We start from the raw sequence: 9,661 nt of genomic DNA on the forward strand, positions 1-9,661 counted from the left end.
TCCTCATGATGAAGGAGTGTTACCAGGAGACGTCTCATCATGATGAAGGAGTGTTACCAGGAGACGTCTCCTCATGATGAAGGAGTGTTACCAGGAGACGTCTCCTCATGATGAAGGAGTGTTACTAAGAGACGTCTCCTCATGATGAAGGAGTGTTACCAGGAGACGTCTCCTCATGATGAAGGAGTGTTACCAAGAGACGTCTCCTCATGATGAAGGAGTGTTACCAGGAGACGTCTCCTCATGATGAAGGAGTGTTACCAGGAGACGTCTCCTCATGATGAAGGAGTGTTACCAGGAGACGTCTCATCATGATGAAGGAGTGTTACCAGCAGACGTCTCCTCATGATGAAGGAGTGTTACCAGGAGATGTTTCATCACGATGAAGGAGTGTTACCAGGAGACGTCTCCTCATGATGAAGGAGTGTTACCAGGAGACGTCTCCTCATGATGAAGGAGTGTTACCAGGAGACGTCTCCTCCTTATGTCCCCGATGAAGGAGTGTAACCAGGAGAACGCCTTGTTCCTGGGACGCACGCATTCCCATGCTACACCCTCACTAGTGCCTTCAACAGTCTAATAGGTCTAAGTGGACACGCTGATTACAGTGAATGGGGAGTGGGAGTGAGAGACTGGAGTGTCCATGTGTGTGCGTGTTTGTGTCTATGTGTGTGTGTCTGTGTGTTGTGTGTGTGTGTGTGTGTGTGTGTGTGTGTGTGTGTGTGTGTGTGTGTGTGTGTGTGTGTGTGTGTGTGTGTGTATTTGTGTGTGAACCCTCCCCTAGTCCCCACCATGTGTGGTGTTAAACGGGCTGATTCACACGTGCACTGTGCTGCTCCTGACAGCTTGGACGGTCTTCCACGGGGGACCAATGAGAGAGCTAGCTACTGTCAAAGTGAATCCAGCCCCCTCCTAATGCTGATTGGCTGCCTGTCCGACTTGAGGAGACAAGCGATTGGAGCTGAACAGCTGGATGTGTGCTGGGCAGCAGCCAGTGAAGGCCTGGCCCGTGGAGCACGGTCATCAGACCCTCGGTACAGGTTACAGAGGTGATGATCAGCAGACCCTCAGTACGGGTTAGAGAGGTGGACCCACACCCTGTAGTGGTGAGCTCAGGCACTGCTGGCTGACCTGGTAGGGTACTTCCTTGTAGCGACGAGGGTCACCCCGGCCTACGGTCTTATGCTCAATGGAAAGGTGAAGGCACTGCATTAATACAGAGCTGTGCTAACCAGTGGCCACTCAAAGCGCTTCACAATATTGCCTCACATTCACTCATTCATTCACACATTCACAGACCGAAATATCCGTAAGCAACACGTCTGGAGAACAAGTGCGACTTTACATTCACACACGTTCAGATCCATGGAGAGTCTGAGATCCTTCTCTGTCCGTCTGGATGCAAGAGAACTCACAGCCAGGAGAACACACACCAACACACACCCAGGGGAACGCAACCCAGGAGAACACACACCAACACACACCCAGGGGAACGCAACCCAGGAGAACACACACCCAGGAGAACACTACCCAGGGAAACACACATCCAGGAGAACACAACCCAGGACAACACGCACCAAGGGAGAACACACACCCAGGAGAACACACACCCACACACACACAGGAGAACACAACCCAGTGAGAACACACACACACACACAGGGAGAACACACACCTTGGAGAACACACACCCACACACACACAGGAGAACACAACCCAGTGAGAACACACACACAGGGAGAACACAACCACACACACCCAGGAGAAAACACACCAACACACACCCAGTAGAACATACACACACCCACAAACACCCAGGAGCACACGCACCCAGGAGAACACACATCCATGGATAACACAACCCATGGAGAACACACAACCACCGAACCCTCATCAGGAGGACACTGGACTGGGATCAGTTCCATAGCCAGCACCACCACAACACCACCACACCACCACCACCACCACCTCCACCACAACCAACGCCACCAACATCATACCACCACCACACCACCACTCCCACTACCCCAACACAACCACCAGGACCACCACCACAACACCGCAACGACCCCACAACACCACGACCACCCCCATCACACCAACACCACCTCCCCCCACCCTCCTTCAGCCCCCCTCTCTCCAGCCTCCCCCCCTGGGGAGACACCAGCTCGCTGTTACAATGAGATATTAGCAGAGGTGGGTAGTAACGCGCTACATTTACTCAGTTACAAATACATGAGTTACTTTTTGGATAAATTGTAATTTTAGGAGTAGTTTTATTGCAACATACTTTTACTTGAGTATATATTTGAAGAAAGAACGGTACTTTTACGGCATTCCATTTGGCTACGTGACGGACGTTACTTTCTTTTTTCATATCTTTTTTATTATTACATGCGAGATCTATTTCTCTCCTTGAGGGACGTCTAAGGCAACATTTCTATCACGTGAATATTCTAACCAATAAAAACCTGAAAAAATGATCTTTCCAATCAATTGCAGCCACTTGAGTCACATGACAAGTGTTTTAAATCGACAAAAAAACACTTGTCTAATGGCTCCAGTTCTGCGCTCCGGTTCTGCGCCAATGTTGTGTTCGTAGCCGTGCTGTGCTATGTTCACAGGAGCAGAACACTCTGATTTTAGCAACTATCTGGGTGAGTCGAGAAAATGGAAGAAACCGCTGATTCTGTAACTGTAAGAGACAATCACAACTTTTCACCCAGTAACAATCAAACAAACTCACACAGAATCACAATCAGACAAGCTCTCAATCACACAAACTCACACTAACAATCACATTGACACAAACTCTCAAACACTCACAATCACAGAGACACTGTACTTCTGTGACACACCTTTCCTGTTCTCCCTGTAGGCCTACTCACTTTGCATTCCCTGAGACTGGGTGTGTGAGAGTCTGATGCCGCTTTCACACCAAAAAGAACCGAGAGCCAGTTCCGGGCTGGTGCTAGGGCCAGTTCCAAACTGGTTCCAGCCTTACCCCAGTTAAGAACCGGTTGGTTTCACACCGGCGAGAGCCAGCCACGGAGCCGGCGAGAGCAACGTCATGACGTCACTGCAAACGTTTGCTTACGTCTCCGCTTTACCAGCAACCCTCGCAGTTTCAAACAACAAGAACAATGGTGGAACTTTTTCTGGACCTCGGCAGAAGACCAAAATCCAAGGAGACAGGTTGTCTCCTCGGTCCACTGTGATTTTGTCTTAGCGTCCATCGTTCACTTCGGTGATTTAAAAATGCCGCCCTTCGTTGGTCTTCCTGGGATAACCCCGCCCCCTGCCCCCTGCGTAAAAGCGGTTCTCGTTCTAGCCCAGCTCTAAAGTGGGGCCAGAGTTGAACCGGTTTTTAGGGGCCGGAGCCGGTTCTTTGGCGGTGTGAAACCAAAGACCTGGCCCTAGCTCCGAACTGGCCCGTAACCGGCCCCGATTTTGCAGCGGTGTGAAAGGGGCATGAGTGGTCTCTTTTTTCAGTCTCTGTAGTTTCATACGTTAAGTGAGTTTGCCAGCAGGTTTTGATAATTTTATTTAAAGGTTGATGTATTTCATTTTGCAAAGAATTCATTTATTAGTGTTTTATTTCAAGGGTTATTAGTTTTATTTATTTTTTTATTTTAAAGGATGTTATTTAAAATATCTTTATTTGAACATTGCTGATTTATATTTTGTTCGTGTCTATTTTGTACCGTTTGTGTTGCTCTGTATATTTAAAAAATAAATCCGGAGAAACTCAGTACTTTTGAGTACTTGAGTCTTTTCACTGCATACTTTTTTACTCTTATTTGAGATACATTTTTTATGAATACTTTTACTTCTATTTATAGTCTTAAATTTACAGTACTTTTACTTGAATACATTTTTTGGCTACTCTACCCACCTCTGGATATTAGTAATCCCAGAGTAATCCCCCATCCCCTTTAGTGGTATGCATGCATCGAGGTATGGGCCTTAGTGGGAGAAAATGCATGTGTGTGTGTGTGTGTGTGCGTGTGCGCGCGCGTGTGTGTGTGTGTGTGTGTGTGTGTGTGTGTGTGTGTGTGTGTGTGTGTATGTGTGTGTATGTGTATATGTATGGGTCTCGGTTCAGCCCTCGCTGTTTATCTCCTCTGAGCTCCAGTCCTCCCAACCCTCCACCTACCTCCCAGTCAAACCGGAGGCCCGGGGGACACTCACAAACCAACCCAGACGCACACACCGCAACACACATTGCCTCTTACACACCCTCTGGTGAGCGGGAGACCACCTGATGCCCACCAGCAACACACACAAAACAAACACGTCTGCACTCAGATGAGCTCCAACAACAAACAACAGCGACGACAACAATGACGACAACAGCGACAGCTCTCTCCCCCCTGAATGGACCCCTTAAAGTACATTGTGTGTGTGTGTGTCCATTGTGTTTAACTACAAGTCCCCTCATGCATCAGAGACAGCTCTCTGCACAGTGCGGCTGGCTGGTGACCGACATAACAAGTGACAAAGCAACAGGTTGGAGGGGCTGTCTCTCTCTCGGTCTCTCTCTCTCTCTCTTTATCTCTCTTTAACTCTCTCTCTCTCTCTCTTTATCTCTCTCTCTCTCTCTCTCTCTCTCCCTGCAATCACCTATTGATTGGTGGAGGGGTGGAGGAGATGGGTGGGAAGTTTGGGGGGGGTCTAGGAGATGGTTGGGGGGTTGAGGGTGGAGGGGTGGAGATGATTGGGCTTTTCATCACTCCTGTAAGGGCAGGGGGAGGTGGGGAGTGGAGAGTTACGCTGTGTGTGTGTGTGTGTGTGTGTGTGTGTGCTGTCTAACACATATAGACAGCCACACACAAACACAAACACACATGCTGTATTGATGCGGTTCGATAAAGCAATGATTACAGTTGATTGTCTATTGCTCGAGGAGCTGATAACGGCCTCCACTATGGCTGCCTCACGCTGTCGTCATACCAGTCTCCTAATCCTGACCGCACATGGCCTCACTTGTTGCCCGATGTCCTCCCATGTGCTTCACATGTTGGGCGGTTTGGGTATGTTCTCGGTTGTATTCTGTTCTAGCATTAATGGACATTTTATGTTTTTTGATGGATTATTATATCTAGCATTCATTAAATTACGGGGGAAGGGGTTAATTGAATGTGGAACATGGAGGGAAGGGTAGTTTGAATCCGAAGAGTTGACGAATAGCGGATAATCCGAGCAACAGCGGAGAGCTGTCCGCGGTGCTGAACCGACGCTCTCTCACCCCCCGGGGACTCCGGTTCTCACGGCCTAACGCAAAATCCACAGAATAGTATTCACGCGATCACACCGAGTGATCTTGGTATGTCGTATCGGTATTATTCACATGTCTGTATAGCGCTATCTGATTCATTGGGCTGCCTGTACTGGCAGCGTTAACATCGCGGTGCTGTGAGTCGAGATGTGGGCGAGAGAACCCGGGGAGGGAGGCTCGTGCGGCAACTTGGTTATCGAGCGGCTGGCGCTCAGCATCAGGAACACCGCGCGCTCCGCACGGAGGAGGGAGCGAAGCATACGTGACGACAACGTTACCCGACCTGCTCCGCTTACACACTGTGACACACACGTCGAAAGACAAACACGCACACACACACACACACACACACACACACGCACGCACGCACACACACACACACACACACACACACACACACACACACACACACACACACACACACACACACACACACACACACACACAAGCGAGCTCACATTGCAGGTATATGCGACGGCTTTCCTGCAACAGCCTCTACCGTTAGGGTCAAGTCAGTCAGCCATAAACACACACACACACACACACACACACACACACACACTCAGAAGCGAGCAGCATTATCGCCGTGCGTGATTCGTCCCTCACACTAAATCCCTCCGAGCACATCTGTCCGCTCGCTCACTCTCGTGTCGTCGACCCAGCACCGAGACTGTTACACGCACACACACCGACACACGCAATCACACACACACACGCAAACAGACACACACACACACACGCACGCACGCACGCACGCACACACACACACACACACACACACACACACACACACACACACACACACACACACACACACACACACACACACACACACACGACATAAACACACGCCTCGCTTTTATACGTTTTTTTTTGTAGCAAGATGAGGAATCTCTGATTCCATCTTTGATGGTGTAGGCTCCCAGATGAAGAACCAGGCTGTATCGTTGCGCGGGAGAGAACAGCCAAAGACAGCCGTGACGTGCTGTGATGGGCCACAGGTCCTACAGCGTTCATCTATCAGGAGATCGAGGAGAACCGCAGGAAAACAGGAGGAGAACCCGAGGAGAACAAGAGGAGAGGAGCAGAGCTCCATCAGCTGACTGCCACTCGGTGAGGACGCAGCGGGGCGTCCGTCTCGTGCATCGCATCACGGAACACATACGTGAAGGATCCGAACGGTCATTAAAGTACGCGTTTCTACAAATGATCGGTATGTAGGCCGCCTTACCTTAGCGCGTCTCCCTCCGGTTCGGCATCGCGACGGAGGACGGAGCGGAGCTCTGATGGTTCACGTTCGGTTTTTATGTTCCTGTTATCCTCAGACTGCGACGGAGAGCAAACCACGAGCACTGAGACGGGATAGAGAGAGAGGGAGAGCGACGGGGAGAGAGAGGGGGGGGGGGGGGGGGGGGGAGAGAGAGGGAGGGTGAGAAAGAGAGCGACGGGTAGAGGGAGAGAGTGAGCGAGAGAGAGAGGGAGGGTGAAAGAGAGAGCGACGGGTAGAGGGAGGGAGAGCGACGGGGAGAGGGATAGAGAGAGTGAAAGAGAGTGAGAGAGAGTGAGAAGGGGGGGGGGGGGGCACGATTGAGTGGGTTGAGTGCGAGTGATAGAGGAAGAGATGGAGAGAGATAGAGAGAGAGAGAGAGAGAGAGAGAGAGAGAGAGAGAGAGAGAGAGAGAGAGAGAGAGAGAGAGAGAGAGAGAGAGAGAGAGAGAGAGAGACCAGGCACACCATTCAACTGCAGAGTCCTCGCCACTATCTCTCTGTATTTCCAACAGTTGATTGACATGCGGACCTGCTGTGATGATAACTTCACGTTCTTCACGTTGATATGCAAACCGGTGCCTCTGCCTTTAGCGGTTCCTTCTGATTACTTCCTCCATTCGTTCAATGTACATCACCTCGATTCAATATTCATGTGCATCGACAATCCCACATAGTATATTTATCAGCGTTTTTAAGAATCATATCGCCTCTGCTGCTTGTCTTTTTTTCTCTTACGTCTATTTTTGTTCTATTGGTAACTTCTAGTTGTTGCAACCGTGTCCCAGCAACACACATTGTGCATCATTAGCTTTTGATCAATAAACACTTTGATATGTGATCGCGTTTGACCAACATAAAATACTGCAAATTTGTCCTTTAAATAGAAATACAGTTATCTATGTCTCTTTTTGCGTGTTATGCGATTGTGTGCGTGAGTGTGTGTGCTGTGTGTATGTATGTGTTTGAGAGTGAGGCTTGTATAAACGTGTGTGTGTGTGTCTGTGTGCGTGCCTGAATGTGGGCATATGTTTGTGTGTGTGTGTGTGCGTGCCTTCATGTCTACATGTGCGTGTGTGTTCCATCAAAAGGTCCATGAGCAGTATCAAGAAGTGAACATTCAGAATAAGAACCACGTCTCCAGTTTGATACATGGTGGTTTGTTTCTGCCTCCACCAGGACTCTGGAGGCTCCTGGTGATGGAGGCTCCTGGTAATGGAGGCTCCTGGTGATGGAGGCTCCTGGTGATGGAGGCTGGTGATTGAGGCTGGTGATGGTGGCTGGTGATGGAGGCTGGGGATGGAGGCTGGTGATGGAGGCTGGTGATGGAGGCTGTTTGGTGATGGGTTCTGTCCTTCTACTTGTCGGAACATGTTTAGCTGTGATCAAACCCAATTTACACCTTCCCCCTCCTTGTCTGCTAATCTCCCATCAACACCCCATGCACACACAAACACACAAACACACACGCACACACACGCGCACACACACACAGACACACATACACACCGACACACACACACACACACATACACTACATACACACACACAACACACACTACACACACGCGCACACCCTTAAACACTCACACGCTACATGTGCTCACACACGCACACACACACACCCACACACACACACACACACACACTTACTTACGAACACAGAAACATGACAACCACAACACACACACACACACACACACATTTTCGCTCAATATATAATTTTGATGACAATTGCAAATGTCCTGTTTAGATTCTAAACAGGACATTTGCAATTGTCATCAAAATTATATATTGAGCGAAAATAATACAAGACAAGCAAACCTGTAGCCTGTAAAACCGTTAGCCTTTAGCTTTGATAGTTTAGCATATAGTTTGTGTAACCATTAGCCTGTAGCTTCTACAGTTTGGGATGTAGCCTATATAACCTTTAGCCTGTAGCTTCTATAGTTTAGCATATAGTGTGTATAACCTTTAGCCTGTAGCTTCTATAGTTTAGCATTTAGCATATATAACCTTTAGTCTGTAGCTTCTATAGTTTGGCATATAGCCTATATAACCCTGGGCCTTTAGTTTCTATAGTTTAGCATATAGTCTATATAACCCTGAGCCTTTAGTTTCTATAGTTTAAAAATATAGCCTATACAACCATTAGCATGTAGCTTCTAACGTTTGGCATATAGCCTGTATAACCTTTAGCCTGTTGCTTCTATAGTTTGGCATCGCCTACATAACCTTAAAGGGGTAGTTCGGAATTTTGGACATAGGGCCTGATTCCCAAGTGAGCATTGGTATTCTATATCACTGGAGACAGTTTTCAACACATTTCAAACAGTCCTTCTAGTTGCAGAGTTCGCTCGTGCTAGGCTAGCGCACGTCAACGGGCAATGCTAGCCTGCTATTAAAAACAGTCTTACCCACTCCACAGTACACCCGAGGTAAATCAATTATAACGACAGACTATAAATCTAAATGTCTGTTTATAGAATAATGTTAGAAATAAAACCAACCTTGCATTGCATTGCATTTTGAGGGAATTGCGGGGTCTCAGCAGCAGTGTTTATATTCCTGTACGTAGGCTACGGCAGCGGCGGACTGATACCTAGGTTACCTGCCGCTGTCATTGCTACAAACGCAGAGTACAGTGAACGAAGGAATTCTATAAGCGTATTCAATCAACAAGATATGCCCACGTTTGGAGGAGTTAGCGATGCATCTGCTTTTGAAGACGATTATGAGGAATTTGTTTTATCCAACGAACCGTACATGTACGAGCCGGTGTTTTGATGTCCATGCCAGCAGCAACAAGCCACCGTTTATTTCTACAATTTCTAAAAGCACACTGAACCATGTGTGCTTTTATTCATCCCCATAGCTATACACACACAGAACACTCATTCCTCAAAGAACTCACACAAATAACACACACACACACACACACACACACACACACACACACACACACACACACACACACACACACACACACACACACACACACACACACACACACACACACACACACACACACACACACACACACACACCTCCAAGCCTTCAGTCAAAAGACAATTTTCTAGTATGGCAACATACTAGACAATAAAGCTTTTTGAATCT

General features: G+C 48.3%; 1 protein-coding gene across 2 annotated transcripts in view; it reads right to left on the reverse strand.

Moving 5' to 3' along the window:
- LOC132472817 (protein phosphatase 1 regulatory subunit 29) overlaps positions 1 to 6,664 on the reverse strand; it is a 63,121-nt gene extending 56,457 nt beyond the window's left edge. For both annotated transcript variants that reach the window (XR_009529192.1, XM_060072601.1), the window contains exon 1: positions 6,510 to 6,664. The gene's annotated coding sequence lies outside the window, so the exon portion shown is untranslated. The remainder of the gene's footprint in view (positions 1 to 6,509) is intronic.
- Positions 6,665 to 9,661: the final 2,997 nt, after the last annotated feature.

This window comes from Gadus macrocephalus, chromosome 2 (genome assembly GCF_031168955.1).
Source record: "Gadus macrocephalus chromosome 2, ASM3116895v1".
Classification (NCBI taxonomy): Eukaryota; Metazoa; Chordata; class Actinopteri; order Gadiformes; family Gadidae; genus Gadus; species Gadus macrocephalus.